At 39.0% G+C, this 25199-nt stretch overlaps 1 protein-coding gene and 1 long non-coding RNA gene across 2 annotated transcripts in view; one reads left to right on the top strand and one right to left on the bottom strand.

Annotated features, from left to right (window-relative positions):
• DPYSL3 (dihydropyrimidinase like 3) overlaps positions 1 to 25199 on the bottom strand; it is a 107061-nt gene that overhangs the window by 62218 nt on the left and 19644 nt on the right. The gene's annotated exons all lie outside the window — the stretch shown is intronic.
• Positions 949 to 24320, top strand: LOC308648526. Its single transcript, XR_014021847.1, has 3 exons — positions 949 to 1094; positions 18587 to 18800; positions 23018 to 24320. It is a non-coding gene; the product is annotated as an uncharacterized lncRNA (long non-coding RNA).

Below are 25199 nucleotides of genomic sequence, written 5' to 3'. Positions count from 1 at the left end.
TAAATGGAGATAGATAAACTTGGTTGTGACTGTTCCTCCAGCCACTGTAGCAGCATATGTGCAGGTCAGGAGTAGGGAGGGTGTAGAATTTAATATGGGTTCCCTTAGCTGAGTGCTGAGAAGGGAGAAAGAACTTCAAGGAAATTGAGGATGAAGAACAGGATCAGAGCTGGTTAAAACAGAAGGGAGGACACGCATGCATAAGGGAGTCAAGGACAGTGGACGCACTGATGACTAAATAAACATTCACATGAAGCTCTTAGAATAAAGTAAGTTAATCACGTGGCAGTTGTTCCTACCATTATTTTTAATGTTCTGATTATTACTTGCTGAACTTGTTGTGGTCAGGGACTATGTCTTATTTATTTTTACAGTCCCCAGTTCTTTTATAGTGTTTGGAATAGAATAAAACCAATGAGGGGAAAGTTAATTGCATAGATAGAAAAGTCCAGAAAATTCATTGTTTTAATGTCAAAAATTTGTGTTCAATAATTTATAATTTTGACCACTAATAATATTTTCTACTCTTAAATATACACATTTATATTTTGCTATATTAATATGGGTAAACATTTCCCCATGGTCTTAATTTGAAAGTAGAGAAAAAAAAAGAGTTCCAAAATAAATATGGAGGAGTACTGAAGGGGGAAAATCTACATACCAGGACTCTGTGAAATATACAAGCTACTATAATGTTATATAAATAAATATTTAATTTTAGAACTGCCCGTTAAGTCATTTGGGGTCATTAAATTTACCTACAACTCAAACAAAGGAAATCTTAGTCATATAATTCCAGTGTTAGAGAATGAAAATCAAAGTGGTGATTCACTGCTATTATTAGATGTTGCATATTAAATACGGAAATAAACTGACAAACAACCTTGCCTTTGATACCCAGAAGCCAAAAAAATTGTAAGTCACAAAAAGGTATGAATCAAGATCAAGGTCACTCCAGCTCAGGCAAAAGTGTATAAGCCTCTACATAGAGTTTTTCATTCCTTTCTTCAATTAGACAATGATTCTGGAAGCTTCTGGCCTGATCCCTGAGCTTCGATAGCAGTTCATCTCAAAGCCACAAGTCAAGGTTATGGGTAAGTTCTGGTGGGAGGAATAAATTATTGTATGTTGATCTCTGTATCTGATCCAGCACATGCTAGACACACAGGTGAGCTACTCATTCTAATGGGGAAAAAAAAAACTTGAAGCTTTGCTTTGAAGATCATAGGGGGAGACACTATGATCTGATTGATTTATTTAAACTTTAGGAATTTTTAAGATGTTATTTTGCCAGAATTGCTGCTGTGAGACACTTTTCATCAAAGAATCCCAGTTTTTGGACTAATTATATTCATGACATTGGGAAAGAAGTCAGCCTGGCATATCATTCTTAATATCTAAGATCAGCTGTGGGTATAAGTGTAGGAACATTCACTGCCCCTAGAGCAATAGCTTCCTTTCCTATTAAACCCACTTTTGAACTATGCTGCTCAGTTGATATCTGAATGTTTTTTGAGAAGTGGTGGGACTTGAATTTGGAATTCAATATAAATTCATACTTTTATCATTTATTTACCTATGATAAAATTTAGCAAATATTGTTTAATCCCTTTTTAGGTCAGGATTAATGTTAGAAATCATTTCTGCCACAACAGAGGCAGGTGGCAGCACTTAACCATGAAAAGCCAGGTGGATACAATTATCTGAAGCCCCAAGGTCACAGTGGTATCCAGGAACAAATGACCTGAAGAATTTTGAAGACACTTAATAGGTACTTACTAGTCGGAGAAGCAAGATGAATGGAAGTTGCCCAGATAAGTATGATGGTAGGCAGAATGACCCTCCCCACCACCATAAATGTCCATGTCCTTCTCATCCCTACAACCTGTGAAGATGTCACCTTACAGGGTAAAATGGACTTTGTGATTAAGTTAAGGATCTTGTCATGGGAAAGTAATCCTAGAATATTTGAGGGGGCCCAATGTAACCACAAGAGGCCTTATGAGGGATGGAAAGTGAGTTGGAGAGAGGAAGGGAGGGAGTTGTGACGAAGGAGGAGAGGGCCAGAGCCAAGGACATCAAGACATGACCATGAGCCATGGAAATTTTGCAGCCTCTAGAAGCTGGGAAAGACAAGGAATAGATTCTCTGCTAGAGTTTCAAGTAGGATAGACGCTATGCTGCCACCTTGATTTTAGCCCCATAGACACATATTAGACTTATGATCCTGAGAACTGTACGAGAATAACTGCTGTTTTCAGCCTCTATTGTAGTCATTTGTTATAGGAGTAATGAGAAACTATTATAAGGAATAATAAAAGTAAATCAAGCACTGAATGATCAAGAGACTAAGGGTAGTCACCCCACTAAAAAGTCATGAATCCTGGCCCAATTTCTGAATCTGAGCTAGTTTTCAGGCTTGTAGTCCATTAAGTGAAGGCAAAGCTGAGTCATCAGGAGGAAGTAGCCTGCAATGCCATGCCCAGCACAAAGGGTAATGACTCCTTTATTCCCTGCACAACAGATCCTAAAGGCCACGCACTGATGTGATTTAACTGGGAAAGGGGACAATCAAACATCTTGAGGACTGACAATACAGGTTCCCAAGTGACACTGATACTCAGAGACTTGAAATATTAGCATAGATCACTTGCAGAATGGAAACATGTGGAGGCAAGTAATAAATGGGTTCCTGGCCTAGATGTGGCTTACTATTGGCCTCTGTGGTCATGTATGCACCTAAGGGTCATTTTCACAGACTGCCATTGATTAATTGGAATAGACAGACAAGGGTAAGTAGCAAAACACCACTTCGTTATCTTAGTCTGTGGGGTAAGAGCTATCATACAAGGAAGTCTTGAGAAAACTTTAAAACTGACCCCCATTCTAACCTAAGATAGTAAATCAAAAACATTTTTATTCTGAGGAGTGGCAGAGATTAAAATAGCACACTTAAAGACATGAAGATTCAGGACTGGTGTTCTCCATTGTATCTCCATTTAATTCATTGATTTACACACTATAAATGCCAGACAAATCCCAAAGTGTGACTTGATCAAGTAATGGTCTAAAACAGCTACTTTTCTGGAGAAGACTGTCATGGCCTTGCATACACTGCATACAGCCACTGGTCTCGAAAAAAGTGCTTTTCCATCAGAAAAGGGGATCCAAAGCACTTTGCACATACTTAGAACAGACAAGAGTACACATGAATAGTCCCAAGCCCAGCATATGTTCACTATTATTCCTTATCACAACATAGTCTAAAAGACCTGTCTATACAGCTTGAACATTTCAATGGTACATTCTATTGATGATATCATAAATTTGACTAGATGAGCAAGAAATAACAAGCTCATTGAAGACTTTGGTAAGACACAAAAACTCTAGAGAGTGGGAGATTGAGTTTACAAAGATTCAGGGCCCAATCCTAAGTAAAATTTTAGGAGTCCAGTGGATTAGAGTACTCTGGGATATTTTCTCCAAAATAAAAGATAAATTATTGCATTAAGCAACATTTTCTGCAAAGAAGGAAGCATAAAACCTGGAAGGCAAAAAAAAAAAAAAAAAAAAACCTGGAAGGCTTCTTCAAGTTTTAAAGACAATGTACTCCACACCTGAAAACATGTTCCAGCCCGCATACATAAAAAGCTGTCAACTTTTGAGTGTCTAGCCGAATGGGCCCTGTGGCTAATCCAGTTTCATTGCCCTGCCACATGGGCCATAAAACCCAATATTACCTATGGTATCAGGGATACCTGTGGTGGATAAAGATGCCACATAGAGTTTATGCAAGTTCTAATAGAAGAATCCTAATTTAGACTCCTCTCACAAGAGAATTGTGCATTATTTTTAAAATAGATCCTTGAGAGCTATTAGACCCTGGTAGAAAGGAAGCCTGACCAGGGTCATCAAGTGAACATTTAACCAGAAATGCCCATCATGAGCCAGGTTCCCCAGATTATATGATCAGGTGGCCTATCAGCAATTCATTATAGATGAAAGTGATACATCAGCCCTTCTCATTGAGTTATATCAAATACCGTATCAATCAGAAGTTATGATCCTGAATGTGAAGGAATGGCCTATTTAAGGCCAAACTGAAGCACTGAGGTAAAGGTGATTCTGTGTAAGGGGAAGAATACCATCCTCCAGGATTCACTGTATATTTTAAATCAATGCCTTGTATATGATGCTGGTCTTAAAAGGAAGGATGAATAAAAGAACCAAGGGGAAGAAGCAGGAATGACTGACCCTTTCCCCTTCACTCCCAAGGACCCAACTTGGGAAATGCTTGCTTTCCATCTCTGTAATTATGGGTTATTTTGTGCCTTTTCCTCAGTGGGAAAATGTTTTCATCAGGGAGCATGACCCACAGGAGTACCCTTGAACCACAAGTTGCAGCAGCCACCTGGGTACTTTGGGCTCTTGTACTCAGGAAATAATCAGGCAAAGAGAGTCAACATTCTTGTAGGACCCTGACTGGCAGGAGGTAGGACTGTTATTACACAATCAGGGCAGGGAGGATTATGCACAACACCCTGTGAACCACATGGGTTCTTGTAGGTACTAACTCTCCCTAGCAGGAGCTCTGTCAGATGAGATTTCAGACCCAAGAAATAGATTCCGGATCCCAGCAGGAGGAAGAAGACGCAAGATGCAGTTGGGATAGTATTCAGGGGTGGCAATATTCCCTATCTAGCCCCCAACTCCAGCTTCAGCCCCCATTCAGTTCCACTTTGCCCCCCAAGTCCTTTACACAGGCCTGTTTTTATATGTAAGCAAACAAAGAAGGCACACTGCCACTAGGTTCCATAAGTGGACACATATTTACGACCTTGAGTACATACGCTGAATCAGAGTTTTTATGACCTTGACTACACACCAACCATAATAGAGCTGATTCATGACCTTAGCTACATACTAAAACTATAACATGGCTCACTGGAACCTCTGGCGAGGGAGCTTAGCTATAGGCATTTTGGGCTTGCACCAACAGGCTCTGATCCTCAAGATAAGGGTCCATTTCCCAACCCCAGGTAAATTACCTGGACCAGCAGAGTTCCTAGCTAAGAATGAGAAGAATACAGAATGGTCATAAATAAAGGGGGTTAGTGTTAAGATCAGCCATGAGAAAAGAAGCCTAGAGACCTAAAAGGAGAAGACATTCCAAATCCCAGAATAGTTGCTCCCAGAAGTTACCCAAAGAAGTGAATCTGAACAGTACCAGGAGTGGTCTACATTAGACACTGTGGGGCTCTACCCAGATCCTTGTCGGGACTGGAGAGCCTACCCTCAGGTGCTCTCAACTCTTAGCCTTAGCCCCTCTGGCAAGTGCCCTTATTTAGGAATTGCTCACCCAAAGAGCAGCCTGATCCAATCCTTTGTTAACATGAGCAGATAAAGGCCTGCTTCCTCACACGAAAGGGCGACAACTCTTATGGGTCAGTCCAGTTTCAGTGAGGAGACCTGTGCAGTCAGCTCAAGTTTTTGATGAGACCACATCACAGCTCAACTTGTCCTTCTGCCAGATCCTTCCTTCCCTTGCACAGATGTGGATCCCAGGAACACTCCCTAGTGAACTTCCTGTACCCGCTTCTCCATCTCACTATCTGCTTCCCAGGAAATCCAACCTGCAACAGTGAGACTGACATTAAACCTTGACAAAGGTTTTTTATTTAGCCAGGATTTAAAATTTTATAGATTTTTACACTCACGTTTAGATTTCTTTAAAAATTAAAGGTCCTGGCAATTCTAGGCTTACGGACACAAATTAGTACCCATCATTGAGAGGCAAATACCAGCTGCCTTCTGACTGCACATGTATTCTCCAACCAGCCAGAAATCCTGTTGCCTCCTCTTCTTTTACATAGGACTGACTTCCTTTTACTTATGTCACCTGCATGGTCTCTGGCCATTTGAATTTCTGACATCAGACCAACTGAAGACTCTGAGTTACCTAGAAATTATAGAATAGGGACCTTGTGTCTCAAAATGTGAGGGTTGTTCAAATCCAAAGAAGTCTTTGGTACCTGTTCAGAATGGAAGTAGTAGTGACTTATCCTCAGGGAACTACCTCCTCCCCAGTCCACCCCACCCATACTGAGCCCTAAACCACAAGATTGAATCTCTAAATGCCCAGACCTTTTGTTAAAAGCCTATTTGAGAGCTTGTTGTAGAGCTGCTGAATCTTCAGTTAAGAGCAATCAATTTCCCCCCTGGGTGAATGGAAACACATGTGATTTGCTTCCGACCTCCCCCTGCAAAGCACAAGAGCTTACTCCCAGATGAAGGATGTGAGACTCATTCCTGGATCAAGGCTCAGAAGAGCAAGCCAATCCCAAAGTGCTAGGCTACAACTCCAGTTTATATTTTCCATGTTTCCCATCTGTCTCCAGGAAGGAACTTTGGTTGTATGCTGTGTGTGTGTGTGTTTCTCTTTGGTTTCCTGTACATAGCTACAGCAATCGCTCCAAGGCCACAGGGCCTCATCAGCCTCTGATTCCCTACCTTTTAGAGAAGAAGTAATGGCAGAGATATATGCCTGAGTTCTATGTCACAGGTTGCACTGAGAAAATTCCCAAGGGTGCCATGGAATGAGAAACAGGCATCTCTTGCACATAACTGACACACCAAGAAATGAGGACTCCTTGATTGAACTGGTCACCTCTACACTATGATTCCCAAATGAGACCCTTTGCTTCTGACCAGGAGGCCCAATATCAAATGCTCACCAGACCCCCAGAATACTTGGATAGTTTTAAAGTTTTAAACATTCATTTCTTATCGATAACATGAACATAAGCATCAAAAAAAAAAAAAAACCAGACGGAAACAAAAACAGCTTAATTTTTCAAATTCATTTAAAGTATTTGCAACTGGAATTTCAAGAAATACTGGGGCTTACTTATCTTATCTATAAAATGGGTCAGTATAATAGATAAGTGGATATGCTGACACAATCATGAGGGGAAAGGTCTTATGGACTGATTCACTCATAAGGAGTTGCTGATATATATAATTATATCACAGAGTGATTAAGAGAAAAGATTTTGGAGTCTCTATAGCCCAAGTGAATAAAAAATGAAGGACCCCTGCCCTTCCTAGCCAGCAGTGACTCATTTTTATAATCATATGCCAAATTAGATAAGGACTTTCTGAACTTGCAGTACAGTATATTGAGCATTTTCCAAAAAGCCATAATATTCATAACCAATTAATGCATATTTAAACAAGCAACCAGGTCCTGTTTTCACTACCTTAGAGTCACAAATTAATTTACAATGACTTCCTAAAACCCCAAGGTAATGTTGAAAGGGATGAATCATTTTGTGTTATTGACACCTGACTAGTTTTTACTTTTTATGGGGATTATCTTAGTCCATTCCTACCACTATAACAAAATATCTGAGATGGAGTAATTTACAAATAACACAAATTTACTTCTTGTAGTTCTGAGAGCTGGGAGGTTCACAATAAGGCACCAGCAAGTTTGGTTTGGTTGAGGACCCTTTCCCCAGAGATGGTGCCCTCTGTGACCGCACAGGGCAGAGTGGGCAAGCTAGCTCCTGTTGGCCTCTTATCAGGGCACTAATTCCATACCTTTGGTTAAAGCCCTCATGATTAATCATTTCCCCCAAATCCTCACCTCTTAATGCTTTATCATGGGTTATTAGGTTCTGACATATGAATTTGGGTTGGGACACCAATATTCAGAGCATAGCAGGGATACTCCATAGCCCAAGGGAAAGTGAAGCATAAAAAGATGCTAGTTAAAACAGTGGTTCTGTTATAATGAGAGTTTTAAACTAAAGTCACTGTGGAAAGCAATTCTCATTAACACCCCTATAGCTTTGATTCAGTCCTAATTAAAATTAAAGATCAGAGGGCCACTGTCTTTTTCTAAGCGGGAACCCTGGAAATCACTTGTAAGGCTAGTTTTAAGAAACCACTGTCACACGTGATTTCACAAATACAATGCCCTGGATTAGCAACTTGCCTTTGTTTAGGAAGATGGGGAAAAGATTAATGAACATTTATGCATGTCCATAGAATTTAAGCTGAATCTATATTCTCTATTTTGTCACCATAAAGTTGAGTTTCTATGTCCTCTAATTAAAAAAAAATTGCAGAGAAAGTTCCTGCATTAGTGAAAGTTCATTTTAATAGGCTCAAGCATCTGCAAAAATTTACCACAAGAAATTAGATGGTCAGAATATTTGCTGTAAACGATTCTCAGATAAACGTAGAAACTGTTTGCCATAGAAAGTTCATTGACTCGTTAACTTTCTGATGACGATTTTATGATGACCTTGTTAACTGAGTTCTCTTTAACTAGTATTAGAAGATGGTAAGAGTAGATAGGCAGAATGAATAATAGTCGCATGACATTTAACATGTAACAGAACACAACAAGCCAATTAACTTGAGAACACAATGCAGACCTTCTATTTTCCATGATGACACCAAGAGAAAAATGTCTGAGATAGCCTATCACCCATCACCAGGGACAGAGTGGGGGACCCCAATAAATATTGGGATGCCTTTAAGCTACCACCATACCCTGATAGCCTTGGCCACCTCCAGCTCTGAAACTGCCTGATGCCAACAATCCTCTCCTTCCCCACGTTACTCTACATCACTGACAACTGCTGTACACTGATATCAATAAACCTCATTGGCTAGTGCTGGGCCCCCTTTGTTCCTCCCCACCTGGCAAGCAGCCATTTTTTGCCTTGATAGGGCCAATGGGTTCAACCACAGAACTAAGAAATGGAGTCCAGCTCTGCTGGTCATGATGACATGTGCTTAAACTCTAGCTTTGTCCTGTAGTGACAAAAATGAACGTGTCCTGTGTTGCCTCTGGACAAGTTCTTTGAAACTCAGTTTTCTCCTCCATAGAATGGGACTGTGGTTAAGTTATATGGCACACAGTGGAATAACAGAGAGGTCCTGATATTTTGTGGATCCTCCTAGAAACCGATCAATCAATCAAATTAATTAAGATATTACCTAATGTTGCTCAGGATCAGAGGGTTGTTGAGTGAAATCTGTCAAAGAAGAGCCAAGAAGACAAACCTCCAGAGATTACATGGTATTTATTTCTACACATCTTTCTGAGGAGGAGCATTTCTAGTTTGCTTCAGATTCTCAAAGACCCCAAAAACGTCATGCATTCTCTCACCACTGATGTAAATTGCTTCCTAATCCTTATCTCTCACCAGACCTGTTGCCTCTGCTTCAGGCTCATAATCCAATTGTGTACAGGGCATCTCTACCAGAGTGAACCACAAGTGCTCAACCCCATGTGCACAGCCCAGATCCCCTTTGGGAAATAAAGAACTATGACTCCAGCTTCCACACATGCTGCTAGCAAAAGGATCTCAGCCACCAGCCATCTGTGGACACCTCTTCTTCTAATGACATCTACCTTGCCTGAGATGACACAGCCTTGGGAGTTGACACGCATCCAGTGATACCAATGATGTACACCAAAGCCATAAAGGCCGGCCCTTCCTATCCCAACTCAAGACAGAGCTGAAGGTTCATCCTCTCTTTAGAACTTGCAGGGCCAGATGAAGTCTCTGCTGAGGCTGTGTTCCTTCTCCACCCTTTTTCCTTTCCTTCCCTCTACTGGTGTTGACCTTAAAAGAAGTCCCTGGTAAACCTTTTGTTTCCAGGGCTGCTGGACCACCAAACACATCTAAGAGATTTCCAGAATCCCCTCCTACACTTCCTGCAGGGCCGTGCAGCTCAGCTGGTGACAGCTCCTTTTGCCTGGTCACCCTAAGCAGAAACCTGATCCCCAGGCTGCAGTGCTGTTCCTCTCTCTGTTCCCTCTGCCTAGATCATGCTTAACCAGTTTTGCTCTTTCTCATCATTCAGATCTTATCTGAAACTTCACCTTCTCACCTACCTGTATGTGAATCTCCATTATTCCCCAATACCCTCAGGTTAAAGCCCAGGATTCTTAATATGATGTACAAGGCTGCCCAGCCTTGACCCCTGATCATCCCTGTGGCTTTATCCCCCTTATCCTTGACTTGCCTTCATGTACTAGAAACCCCAGGACCTAAGAATTCCTCTTTCTCATCATGCTGTTTCTTGTCTCCAAGCTCTTGCAAAGTCATGCCTTCTGCCTAAAACGGTTTAACCCTCCTTGACTTGGGAAACTCCAAATTATCCTTTAAGACTCAGGCATTATCTCCTTCAGAAAGCTTTCTCTGACCTCTTGTCAATGTCCCTGATGCTTCTGACAGCTTCTGCTGACCTCCAGGACTGCCCTAATAAAATATGTTGCAATTATCTGTTTTGTTACCATCTCCCTTGGTTCTTTGAGCAGGGGGTTCTCTTTACTCTTTATTTTTTTTTTTCTTTTTTGGTACCAGGGATTGAACTCAGGGGCACTTGACCACTGAGCCACATCTCCAGGCCTATTTTGTATTTTATTTAGGGACAAGGTCTCTCTGAGTTGCTTAGCCCCTCACTTTTGCTGAGGCTGGCTTTGAACTTGCAATCCTCCTACCTCAGCCTCCCAAGTGGATGGGATTACAGGCATGCACCACCACGTCCAGCTCTTTTTACTCTTTATTGCTTCCCCTGTGCCCCACATGGTATCTAGACTGTAGAAGATGACACTCATGAGATGCAAGTTGAGTGATTGCCTTGAATGAAAACAAACATACATCTACACCACATGCATATACAGAGGCAAACATATATAAACACACTCAAACCAAAGCCCATTGAAGGCAGAATTCTGAAGCACTGATGGGTCAGGGTGAAAGAAAGTTTTGGAGGTATCACCTGGGTTGACTATTCTCTTAGTGAAAATACCTTGTTAAAAAGTTTAAGTTCACAATCCCAGTAAAACAATGGAAAATAAAGGAGGAAGTATGTTAAAAAGATTCAAGTGTAAGTATCCAGCCAGGCTGGAATCAGGATCTATCAGCCACAGTCCTTTTTTTTACCCACTGAGGCTATATGGTCACTTTCTCCACACCTCTAATTACATTAGCTACTTTTTTGTCTACACATTTGTCCATTCCATGTTTCTTTATTCTAATCACATTCTGAGAAAATAAAATTAATATCTCTTGGTTCCAATTTCCAGTTGGAAAGATTCTGATTGTCTCTACTTGGGACAGTGAATCTACAATCTAATTACCTATTGGGAAGCAATAGTAGAATCACATGACAAACAGCTGTATGGTGTCACCTATGTAAAGACAATGACATTTCTGCCATTATGATGATGGAGGAATCCAAAAGAGACACCTGGTGTCCAGTGTCCTACCTGCTACCCAACAAAGGGAGCAGATATGGGTACATAGAAATTCATATGTCATTATCAAGGAACTATATAGCAGAAACTATATAACAGCATAAAAACAAATTGAGATAAAATTTATAAGGGTTATTCTTGAAAATCTAGATCTATCTGTTTGCCATAAACTAAGAAATGTTTTTAGTCCAAATGTTCACATGCATACATCTCTCTCTCCCTCTCCCTCAGGCATCATGGTCTCTGTCTATTTACCCCAGCATCATTCATCTCTTAGATCTTCAAACAGATCAATTCCATTAAGCCAAAGGAATCAACGCATTCAGTTCAGCATGTAAGACTAGGGAAGGCACGTGGTTTGCTCACCCCTAGCTCCCTGTTAGTTCAGGGTTCTGGCTTCAAATTCAGAGATCCATCCTGTATCACACTCTGCTTCACTTCTTCCTAGAAAGAGAGGCAGAAACAGAGCTGGATGGGAGCCCCTCCCCTGTCCAAAGGTTCAGTAGTACTAAGGTCAGTTTCAAATGAAATAAAATTTTGCACAATATGAGAAAAGATGGGTGAATGATGAAGCAGAAACAGTTCACTCTTGTGAAATCCAAGACATAACACCAAGGTGTTGTAGTGAAAAAAAAGGAAAGGAATAAAGGAATCACAAGACCCAGGTTTGAACCATGTTTGTTTTATTAACAAATTGTTTGATCTCAAGCAATTCTGTTAACCTTTCCTCTCTTCAATGAAGAATACATTATTTGCTTCCAACTTCTTTGGGCTGATGATCAAATGAGATAATGGAAATGTCTCTGAAAAAAACAACTTCATTCTAAAAGGCTACATGAACACCACCAGGCCCTTAGTATTATTTTTTAATCATGTTAGAAACATATCCAGGACTGATACCCACTCAAGGCCTATTTACAATTGATGCTTTCCAAGTATGAACCTGCCTTTAAGTACCTCTCTGTTTTTCAAATTATATATTTCTCCAGATGCATGTTTCCAGTTTTCCAGGCTGATCTCATTTGTTCATTTCCTGTCCATATTTCTAATCTCTCTCGGCTGCTCTGTACTATGTCTCTTCCTTACTGGTGTCTGTAACACCATCCTATTTACCCTCATCTGCAGATATAATTGCCATAATAGGTTTATGGCCTCTTTCCAAGCCATTAATAACAATGCGAAATGAAATGCATCTGAAGCTCATCTCTGCAGCATCCTCCTGGAACTTGCTGCATGCTTTTTTCATTCTCAAGTGGGTTTTGAAGACAATTTTAAGGTCACTTCTCATGGTTCACGGAATCTTCTAACATGACTCAAGAGTCTTTTTTTTCCCTTTTATTCTTTTTTCTTAACCATATGGGAACCAGAACTTGTTTCTTTTGCTCACAGTAAAATAAATAAAATGAAAGTAAAATAAGTTATAGAATAGAATGCCTGCCCATGAAGCAGGGTACTTTTAAAGTCCTAACAATAAATTAGTAGGTTCCTGTCCAAAGTTCTCTGCTCACATCAGTGTGAGTGCTCACTGTGATACTATCTTTGCGTTGATCCAAAGTTCAGGAAGATCTAAGGTTTCCAAATGGGATTCCAAATACTTGTGTTTCTTTCCAGTCGAGACTTGCAGCCAAGTTCTTCCATGAACCTGAGGAATGGGATGCATAAACTTTGAGGCTCACTACAAAAGAAAAAAAAAACTTTCTTTGTTGTTTTTAATAATAAATTGGCTGGCATTAGAGTCCCTTTTTTGCTTATATTTCAACACGTGGCAGTTTCTAGAGAGAAAGGAGTTTGAAGAAAAAAGTGAAAGAACACAAGGACTGATCCATGGGTGAATAAACTTGAGAAATGGTTTGTATGAGGTATTGTTGGAAACAATTTTCTTTTCTTAGTTTGGAATTCATTTTTATTTTTTTGTTTTTAAACTGAGCTTGGCATGGGGTACTCCATCTTCTGATCTCTAGAATGTCTTTGTTTCTTTCCCAGCACTCCTGGTAATGGACTTTCCCACCCCCAGATTTCCTTTTTGTAATTAAATTGTGATTCAATATCTAAACAATTGGAATTTTAAAATTTGAGATCTCAAACAGTTGAGACCTTTAAATTTCTTTTTAGTCTACATTTTAAACACAACCTTAGAAGTGCTGAAATGTAACTCCTGAATAGACAAGAAAGAAAATCTTCATATATCTTAATAACCTAAATTAATTGTAGTGTTTGGAAAAGTCTCATTTAAATCAATTCCTTTCATCTGTGAAAGAGGAAGCCCATGAACTTTGGACACAGAAAGACCTGGTTTTCTATCTGGGCTACATCAAATTCTTGCTTTATAAATCTGGGAAATTTTCTTAACCTTTTTGAGTTCGTTTCCTCTTCTATAAAATGAGGCTAAATAACACTCATCATATAGTTGTGTTTGGACTTAATATACATCTTGGTGACCAATATAGTGGCTGTGCCTAGTAGGGGATCACTAAATGTCAGCTGCTTCCCTTGCCTTCCCAGATACACAATGTGAAATCTGTCATCTTTTATTAATACACATGGCACACTCTCTCATAACACTATTACCATGCAATTATCAACTGCTAAAAGGAAAATGTCTTTTCATGGATTTAATAATAATGATAATGATACTATGTGGGCAGCATTCTAAGTGCTTTATATGCATTATATCACTTAATCCTCACAAAGGGAGGTACTTACACTATTCCTATTTACAGAAAAAGATTTGGAAGCATACAATAGTTAAAACGACTAGCTAGTTGGTGGATGGGTCAAGACTGGGATTCAAGCAGTCCTCTGCCATACCTCACCCTGTAACCATTCTATACTATTTTCTATCATAGTACTGTTTATGATAGCTTGGAGGTAATGACTATACTGCAAACAGTAATGTACATATAAAACAATGTACATAATGCATACCACATGAATAATTCTTAATAAGTTACAAATAATAGTGAAGGAATGAGGTGTTGTAATACAATTAGATCTTCTCTTGTAAGATCCTGTTTTTAAAAACATATTATCTATTGTGATAGAACTCACATAGCATGAAATTCACCCCTTTAAAGTGTCCAATTCACTAAGTTTTTAAGTGTCTTTATAAATTTGTACAATTATCACAATGATCAAAGGATGAAACATTTTTGTTTCCTGAAAAAAAAAACCTTTGCTTTTATTTTTAAGTTGTAGATGAACACAATACCTTTTATGTATTTTTATATGGTGCTGAGGATTGAACTCAGTGCCTCACACATGATAGCAAGTGCCCTACCACTGATCCACAACCCCAGCCCCAATCTTTTACTTTTAAGATCTAAATTTTCATAGATTAGGTCTTTTAAAGGAGATAATATGTTCAATAAATGATACTTCTCCATATATGCTCACTAGAATATAAGATGATACAGTTACTCTAGAAAATAATTTGTCAATTTCTCATAAGATTCTACATGTACTAATCATACAACTTAACACTTGCACTCTTGGGCATTCGTCCCAGAGAAATGAAAATGTACATTCCTACAAAAACCTTCATAGGAATGTTCATAGCAAGTCTATTCATAGTAGCTGAAAACTGGAAATGGCTAAGATGTTCTTGAATAGTTGAAAGGATAAGTGAAGTCTGATGCATGCACACAATATAACAGAAAATAAAATACTATCATCACATGGATTTGTATTTAAGGGTACTCTGCTTAATGAATAAAAACCATTTTAATAAGTTATTCAGAGTAAGATTCCACCTATATAACATCCTGAGAAATGACAAAACTGTAGTAATGGGAAATGATGTAGTGATGTAGTTGCCCGAGAACAGGGACAGGGTGGGTGTGATGATTAAGATACTCTATGAGTGACTTCTAGAAGTAATGGCACAATTCTGTATTTTGATTATAGTGGTGGCTACATATCTATACAAGGGGTAAATCTGCACACAACTATACATACACAACCCACATTCATGATGCACTAATACACACAAAATGCATTCAAAAAATGGTGAAACCCAAATAAGGCCATGCCAGCTAGTTAACAGTGTGGTACTACTGTTATACAATAGCGAAAGCTGAGGGAAGGTGTTCAGGAGACCCTATATACTATTTGTGCAACTTCCTGTGAGTCAGTCTCTAATCTTTTCAAAATTAAAAGGTTAAAATAATGGCATTTCAAAAGCAAAGCTGAGACAAGCTTTGAAGAAGATGTCCAGACCTGAAAGTTGGCAAGTATATGGTTTTTGAGATTGTTCTTAGGATCAAGACAGCTTGATCACCATTGTGAAAGACCTAATTAGAAACATCAAAAATCCTAAAATAATGGAAAAATATTTAAGAGAATGGAAAAAAACATTTTGGAAGAATACAAACAGAGCCTCAAAGCTAGTATATGAATGTAAACTAAATGAAAGAATAAAGAAAAGTTACCCAATGAAAAGTGCAAAAACCAAAGTAATTAGAAAGTAGAAAAGTAATTTCATGTAAAGAACTGTCTAACATATTATCATAATGAGGAAAACATTCTTTAATATTTTAGAGGGGAATTTGTAGTAAAAAAACTCTGAAGTTAATTTATTTGGATTAAGAATATAATCATAAAGTAGCAACAATGTACACATTCTCAAAAATGAATGTATGATTATTACACTACTTGTATAGACCAAAAAAAATAATGACAATAAGTCAAATTACTAGTGCTATAAACCCAGGAACTTTTCTGAATTCTTTACACCTATCAAGTAATTTAATTCTTAAAAAAAAAAAAAAAAGAAAATAAGAAAAAATCTGCTGTGGTTCATAGGATCATTATGGACAATTTTACAAATGAGAAAACTAAGACACAATGATTTTATATTACTTGACCAAGCTTAGACAGCAAGTTAATTTGGTGGAGCTGGAATTGCAGTTGATATAAACACAAATGGGCATAAATTCCATTTTGAAATTTAAAACTAAATAAAGGATTATACTAATCTATAATTTTAAAAGGAAAATTAAGCCCTAATACTAATCATTTCCTCAATCACCTGGTTAAAAGAAGAAACAAACTGGTTTTATTTGAATTAACATAAAAATTCAGTTATCTGAGGTTCAATCAGAGGACAATTTCTTATAACCACCAATAATTGATGTTCATAATGACGAGTGAGCAATATGGAGGAGAGACAAGGTCCATACCAAATAAGGAGGGATTGGAAAGGAGACTTCCATATAAATCCCAGTTTTTTGATTAAAAAAGAAAAGAAACTAGGAAGATCTATCATGGACATTAGGTGATGTCATGGAGATTTTTTTTTTGTCTTGACTCATATTCTGGATGATATGTTGTGAGGGAAGTCTCAGAATTTTTAACACTGATAAGATCCTCAGTTTGGGTGTTATTTCAAACCATTCAGCTTCTGAAGTGAAGTATTAATATTAACAACAGCCACAGCAAAGATACTCTGGAATATCCAGCAAAATAAGAACCACAGGAGACACCCTTGACCCAGGGTCATGAGACCCTTTCAAAAAAAAAAAAAAAAAAAAAACCACCAGCTTACATGAGTTGCAAATACATTAAAAAATCTGCCCCAGGCAAGATGGGGCAAACACAGTATTTGAAGTCTCTCAAACTTTCATAAAATAAAACAGTTGGGTAGATAAGATAAAATCAGTTATGTTAAAATTGGTGAAATTCCCAAAACAAATAATATGTAAGTAAGAATAAGAGAATATCAAAACAGAAAATGCAGATTTTTAAAAGAGAAAAGTATATAATGTCTAGAAATGAAAAAAAAAAGATGAGACCCAGTGAAATTAGACACTCCACAAATGGTTCAACAGCACATGATATACATCTGAGGAGAAAATCTGTGAGTTGGAATATAAATATGGTGAACTAGCCCTTATCATGGCAAAGGTAGAGATGCAAAAACAGTGTGGAGGTTAAAACACCTGGACATTAGAGAAACGGCTCACCACAAAGTGGACAGCATCTCCAGGTATGAAAGGAGAGGTAACAGAGAGAGACCATACTCACAGGATCACTTAGGGCTATTTTTGTTGAAAGATGGAATTCTCAGATAATGGCAAGTATGTTGAGTTCAAAGAAGGAAAATAAAACCAACTAGACCTTTACTAAATTGGTAAACTTTAATGAAAGAAAAAAAAAAGACGTTAAATGCAAGTTGAAAGAAAGAATAATTACCTAGAATTACCTAGCCATAACAATTCTAAAACCATATTAGATTTTGAAAGACTCCTGGAATCTTTAAAGAAATATCAAACATCATCCAGTACAAAGTGAAGGCTTATTGTGTTTTAATTCTCAGTAATCCATGAAAATGAAAATGATTTTTAAAAGCCTTCCCCTTGTATGTCGTTTACAGCTTTTCAAAATTTCTTCCATATGATGAACTGAGTCATGAGCAGTTGATCGGTTAGCAGCTGATTCAGCTGGCAGGGATTCTAACTGCTAGAAGCTTCATGCCTTGGGCAAGTTAGTTCATCTCTCTGTCTCATTTCCTTTATCTACACAATGGTAGCGCTAACATTATAATATTTTGTGTTTAAATAAAATGATACATGTAAAAATGCTTAAAACTGCCTGAGATTCAGGATTCAACAGGTGTCAGCTATTATTATTATTACCATAGTTTACTGGATCCCCACAATGGGGATCTGCAGTCCAGTTTTCTTGTTTCCATTTTCCAGGGATATTCTATCATTTGAGAGTTAAAAGCTCATCCGGAATCACAATTAGACTTTTCAAAACTAGAATCAGAATTCATGTTTCTTATGCCCTCCCATTTTCAGTTCTCTTTTTAATTATTGTTTTTATTAAAAAATGTTTTTCAATAAAGGATTTACCTTGGGTTACACCCTGCATAACACAGTATCTCCATAGAGCTTCTCAACACACATTGAGTTTTAAATTTTTACTCCATCTCCAGTCAGCACAAATCAATGTCAATTAGGATTTCCACTTAGCAGTGCATAATCATATCTGTAAGAGAGACTGAAAAGCTTAGTTTTTCTATCTGAGCATATCTCCTCCCTCAACAAAATCAGAGGTGCCTTAGTAAGAAAGAAGGAGGCAAACGCCCATAAGATCTAAGAAGAGTGGTTTAAGAAGCAGATACTTCTGGAAACAAGGCTGTCAAGGGATCCAAGATGTCTCCCAAGAAATGGGGCACAGCACCCACTCTACAAGATCCTGAAAGATTTGGCCCTGTTGACCTAGCTGGCTTTGATCTTTGCTCCACTTATGCCCTTACTCTACAGAGAGGTTCCTGACCATGTCTTTCTTTCTCGTTTATAGATCCTCTTCCTGGAACTTCCTTCAACCACCCACAATCCACATAAACCAGCACACATTTCCATCACCATGACTTGCACACACATTTTCCCAGGCTATCTCAAATGTGCATTAAGGTCATGGGGAGTCTTCATTGATCCCCAAGTCCCGGTCCAGTTCTCCATCTGTCTCTGAGCTACTAGGGTCTACTGTGCTCCCTCTCTCTGCTTCACAAACGGTTAGTAACTTGAAGTCAAGAATTATTCTATTTTAATTGGGTCAGATTCACATTTTGCTCATTTTTCTTTGCCAATTATGTATACAGTATCTGGCATCCATAAGGGAGAAATAAATATTTATGGAATATAAAAATCAGTAAATTTGACTCCAAATTTACCAAGCATTTATAAAAGGGAAAAATGGTGTACCCATGCAATGAAAACACCTATGACTCAACATGGGTTTACAAGCATGAAGTATGATGGATTTACAAGGTTACAGGGAACAGGGATTTTCTTCTTTTATTTTTCCAAGAACCTACAACATACCAATGATTGTTGTGGTCACAGTACAGATGAGAACAGTGAGGCTCTGAGAGATTATTTGCCCAAGGTCACAAAGCAATCAGAGACATGGCGTTTGATAGAAGAAAAAGTTGGCTATGATTTACATACTGTGGGGTCGGGCTCCAAATTCCTCAATAGGACACCCATAGCGCAAGAGTTAACAACTAGAATCAACAAATGGGACTTACTCAAACTAAAAAGTTTTTTCTCAGCAAAAGAAACAATAAGAGAGATAAACAGGGAGCCTACATCCTGGGAACAAATCTTTACTCCACACACTTCAGATAGAGCCCTAATATCCAGAGTATACAAAGAACTCAAAAAATTAGACAATAAGATAACAAATAACCCAATCAACAAATGGGCCAAGGACCTGAACAGACACTGCTCAGAGGAGGACATACAATCAATCAACAAGTACATGAAAAAATGCTCTCCATCGCTAGCAGTCAGAGAAATGCAAATCAAAACCACCCTAAGATACCATCTCACTCCAGTAAGATTGGCAGCCATTATGAAGTCCAACAACAACAAGTGCTGGAGAGGATGCGGGGAAAAGGGTACACTTGTTCATTGTTGGTGGGACTGCAAATTGGTGCAGCCAATTTGGAAAGCAGTTTGGAGATTTCTTGGAAATCTGGGAATGGAACCACCATTTGACCCAGCTATTCCCCTTCTCAGTCTATTCCCTAAAGACCTAATAAGAGCATGCTACAGGGACACTGCTACATTGATGTTCATAGCAGCACAATTCACGATAGCAAGATTGTGGAACCAACCTAGATGCCCTTCAATAGATGAATGGATAAAAAAAATGTGGCATTTATACACAATGGAGTATTACTCTGCATTAAAAAATGACAAAATCATAGAATTTGGAGGGAAATGGATGGCATTAGAGCAGATTATGCTAAGTGAAGCTAGCCAATCCTTAAAAAACAAATGCCAAATGACTGCTTTGATATAAGGGGAGTAATCAAGGACAGGGTGGGGACGAAGAGCTTGAGAAGAAGATTAACATTAAACAGGGATGAGAGGTGGGAGGGAAAGGGAGAGAGAAGGGAAATTGCATGGAATTGGAAGGTGATCCTCAGGGTTATACATAATTACATATAAGAGGAAAGGAGGGGTAAGAGAAAAATAATACAAGTGGAAGAAATGATTTACAGTAGAGGGGGTAGAGAGAGAAAAGGGGAGGGGAGGGGAGGGAAGGGGAAGGGGGATAGTAGAGAATAGGATAGACAGCAGAATACATCAGTCACTAGAATGGCAATATGTAAATCAATGGAAGTGTAACTGATGTGATACAGCAATCGGTATACGGGGTAAAAATGGGAGTTCATAACTCACTTGAATCAAACTGTGAAATATGATATATTAAGAACTATGTAGGGCTGGGGATGTGGCTCAAGCAGTAGCGCGCTCGCCTGGCATGCGTGCGGCCCGGGTTCGATCCTCAGCACCACGTACCAACAAAGATGTTGTGTCCGCCGAGAACTAACTAACTAAATAAATAAATATTAAAAAATCTCTCTCTCTCTCTCTCTCTCTCTCTCTCTCTCTCTCTCTCTTTAAAAAAAAAAAAAGAACTATGTAATGTTTTGAACGACCAACAATAAAAAAAAAAAAAAAAAAAAGAATCCGAACCCTGGTTTTGGTTGTGTCTACACCACAATCTACATTCTGAACCCTGGGCTGTGTTGCTGAAACACAAGCTTTGGCCCGTTTGGCTGTGTATTCTGAGAAGGTGGTGCAGCATGAGGTGCCAGAGCACAGAACAGCTGCTTGGTAGTGAGAATCTAGGGCATTTTATCTCATCTGAGGATAGAATGAAAAGAGAGAAGCAAAAGGCGAGGGGAGCTTTATTTGGGGGAAGAGAGGAAGCAGGATGTCAAATGAAATAAACTGAGAATCCCACATCAGAAAAACCACAGATCCCGTCTAAGACAGGCATTTCATCTATCAACACCATTCTGACAACCAGCTAATTAAATCTCTCTGGGGAAAGGGTTCCCGTCTTGACTCACAAGGGCAAGTGCTGTGTCCTGAAGTCTGTTCCCCACATGGAGCTTAGGAAGGCCAGCTTCCCAGATGGCCTGATAATCGCTGCAGCAGGCTTAACACCCGAGTCCCGCTGGAATACAGGCAAAGGCCACAGATTATACAGAAAGCAAGCTTAGCATAATGAGAAAGGCTTACATTGACTGGACACTTGCAATGAGTCTCAAGCAACTGAGTGGTTATTTAATTGATTCCTCTAGAAGAATCTAATGTGATAGATATTATCCCATTTCACAGATATGGGACCACGGACAGTGACTGGACCTGGTTTTGCCTCCTGCTTCTCAGCTCCAAGCCCATCCTCCCTTATTTTACATTCTCTAATTTCTGTTTGGCTGGGGACTGTATAAACTGCATGGCTCAGGGCCCTTTACCAGCTACCTTCCTGTTAGCTTCTACAAAGAGAAGACAGAAATTGGGGAACAGAAGGCCAAAGATATGAAAGCAGAATTCTTTCCTGTCCCTCTGTCCCATGAGCATCACCCCTGTAGGCACAGTTGTCTCCCCCTGCAGCTTAGTTCTGACCTTCCTCCCCTGGTTTTGTCATACTCTCTCAGGAGGACCAGGAGCAGCTGGGCCACAATCTATCCTCAGATATCTGAGCGCAGATTCTGCAGGGCAGCCCCACCTCTTTGTTCACTCAGCCTTGGGGGCTGCTGCTTCCTGTAGTTATTATCTCTGTACTCCTCTATGTTCATTCGTTGCTTTTCAAATTCCAACATATATACAGTCAATTCTCTGCATTAGACCCCTCTAACTGAAGTACCTAGTAGTACTGTTCTTATGACAGAATCTGGACTGTCACAGAGACGTTCAATACCCTGTCCAGTGTCCTGCAGCTAGTAGGCAGCATGGCCATTGCTCAACTTCTGTTTTCCACAGAGGTTTAAGTAGACAGCTTTGTCTACTGTGGAAAGCAAGGTTCACAACCAACAACATTTGTTGAAATGAGCCAATTCCTTTTTTTTTTTTTAATTACAGCATTACATTTATACATAGTAAAAATCATACATGCATGGGCTTTGACTGACTGCATTTCGGTACCTGATCTTCCTTTCACTCATTTATTTATTTTTGATTGGTGCTTTCTACAAATTATGAAGGTGGAATTCCCTACTGTATATTTATATGCACACATAATGTGATTTTTGTTAAATTCATTCTTCATTTCCTCCCTTTCCCCATCCCTCCTCCTTTCCTATCAATCTCCTCCTTATACTCCACTGATCTTTATGTATGATTCCCCCCACTGTTTTCACTTATTTTGCTCAAGTTTCCACATAAGAGACAAGACATTAAATGCTTGATTTTCTAAGTATGGCTTATTTGACTCAACATAATGTTCTCTATTTCCATCCATTTATGGGCAAATGCCATCATTTCATTCTTCTTTATGGCTGAGTAAGACTCCATTGTGTATATATACCATATTTTCTTAATCTATTCATCTATTGATGAGCATCTGGTCCGGGTGAACCAAAAGCTCACATTTTAATTATATTTTAATAAAAAATAATAACATGTATGTTTTCATAATAGTCATTTGATATAATTTGGAAGGAAATGCACTATAGTTAAAGGTATAACTTTTGAAGAAATATAAGCTCAAGCTTAGTTCTGCTATGTAATGACTGTATGATGTTTGACAAGTTACTGAACCTTGCTGAAATTTAGCTTTGTTATCTATAAAACATGGTTACTAGAACTACCTACTCATAGGATTGCTATAATAATTTAATTAACATAATAGGTATATCAAGAACTGGGCAGAGTCTGAGATTGTTTTACTACTTGCAGTCTAACCAGCTATCCTGTCACTACTTCATAGGTGTTGGCAGAAGGAAGGAGACACCAGGATCAAGAACAAAGGGCTTTATCACTCAAGACAAAAGCATTAGCCAGATCTTCCTGTTGGTTTTCATTGGTCATCCATGCTTCCCAAGTCTCCCAGGATGATGCAAAAGGCCCATGATAGATGGCTGCACACATGGTGGGTTCTACTACAGGAGGAGACCACAAAGCCTGTGGATGCACCATCTTTCTAGTAAGCTGTAACAAGACTGCTCTTTGTCTGGGGGAAATATTACCTCATCTCTCAAGATTGCTCACTGAAAACATAACCTTGAGAAATGATCTAGATAAAGAGCCATCAGAGCCTCACAATTTGATGCAACTAGCAAAAACATGCAAGCATATTCAAAGCCCTGAGAGACTGTCTCTCCTCAAGCAATTTACCAAGGACTTACGAATTATACAGGAAATGGTAGCTATTACCATGAATCTCATGAAACTCAATCATGAAAGAGTACCTTCCTCCATTTTTTAGGTAAGAAGACTGGCTAAGAGAAGTGAAATGACTTTTGGGGAAGTGGTGGTTCTGGGTTCAAACCTCAGAAATCATGCCCCAAATCCCGTGCCCATTCATCTCCACTGTCAAGATGACTTATCTGCAAGGATAAGTGGTACATTTATCATCTCAGACTGGATATATAATCTGTGGGGCTTTTCCCATCTTTTCAGAACTCTTGAAATTTAGAGTCAGAATTACCCTAAATATAACCTATTCTACTAGACAGAACTGGAACACACCACACTGTTCTCACCAAGGACCCTGTTTCCCAGTGAACTTCCTCAGAGGGTACCAAGAAATGGGGCTGGGGCAGTGAAGGGAGATTCATTCACTGTTTTCACTCAAATATTTAATAAGACTTTGTACTGCCACACATGTATGGTCCACGCACCTCAATTTTGCGGGGAGATGGTATGCATAAGATTATTACTGATGCTTTTCTAAAAGGGAAGGGTAAGTTGTTCACAGCTACTCAGGAGGCTGGGATGGCCCAAAAGTTTGAGTCCTGTCTAGACACCAAAGGAAGACTCAGTCTTTAAAAACAAAACAAAACAAGCTGGACACAGTGGTGCATGCCTGTAATCCCAGAGGCTTGGGAGGGTGAGGCAGGAGAATCGAGAGTTCAAAGCTAGTCTCAGCAACAGTGAGGCATTAAGCAAATCAGTGACAATGAGACCCTGTCTCTAAATAAAATACAAAATAGGGCTGGGGATGTGACTCAATGGTTGAGTGCTCTTGAGTTCAATCCCCAATACCAAAATTAAATTAATAAATAAATTAAAATAAAACAGTCTCATCTTTAACTTGATTTTTAATCTAAACTGGAAAAATTAAGATACAGAAAGGTAAAGGGATTTTACCAAATTTACATAGTGAGTAACAGAACCATGTCTCACCCTTGCTCTATTGACTTTCAGACATGTGTTATTTGCAACCACGCTGGGGGTGGCTCTCTGTTAAATGTAAGAACTGTTAGATCAGGAGATGTACTTCCCAAAGCAAGCAGTACCAAACCACTAGCATGAAGTTGTGCTCTTTGAATTGCCTGGCCAGATCAACGCAACACAGTGTCTAAATGCAGAATACCTCAGTGTCACTGACACACCAGGTAAGGAGCTCAATGGTTCATTCACTATTTCACTAAAATATTTAATGAGGCTTTGTACCTGCCAGGCACTGTTTCAGTTCTTGGGAATACAACTGCAAAAATGATGGAGTTTGAATAGGTTACTGGAACTTTCTTATTCATCCATTTATTCAGAAACATACTAAGTACCTACTATGAGTCAATGCCAGGTTGGTGCTAGTTAGGTGCTAAGGTCATTGTTAGGTGCTAAGGATATTGCTCTCAAAGGACTACAAACTAGTGAAAATGAGGTTAACAAATGTGTTTAGTTAAGAGTAATAATTATCAAAGAGAGGTGCATTCAGCCTTGAGAGCCTGGGAAAGAGAGTCCCTGGAAGAACTAAAAGTGAAAAAGAAATGTGAAGGAAGGGAGCGAGGGTAGTCCAAGTACCTCACTTGTAAATTGGGAATAACGCTATCTTACTCTTGGGGATACCTTGAAGGTGCAATGAGAGATATTCACAAGGAAGTTCCAGCCTAGCACACGAGGGTAGGCACTGGACTTTGCTTTCTGTGTCTATCATCACACACACA

Source organism: Spermophilus citellus (assembly GCF_964194105.1).
Source record: "Spermophilus citellus genome assembly, chromosome: 1".
In the NCBI taxonomy this organism is placed as follows: Eukaryota; Metazoa; Chordata; class Mammalia; order Rodentia; family Sciuridae; genus Spermophilus; species Spermophilus citellus.
Note: the sequence above shows the minus strand (reverse complement) of the source record. Positions and strands in the feature narration are given on the sequence as shown.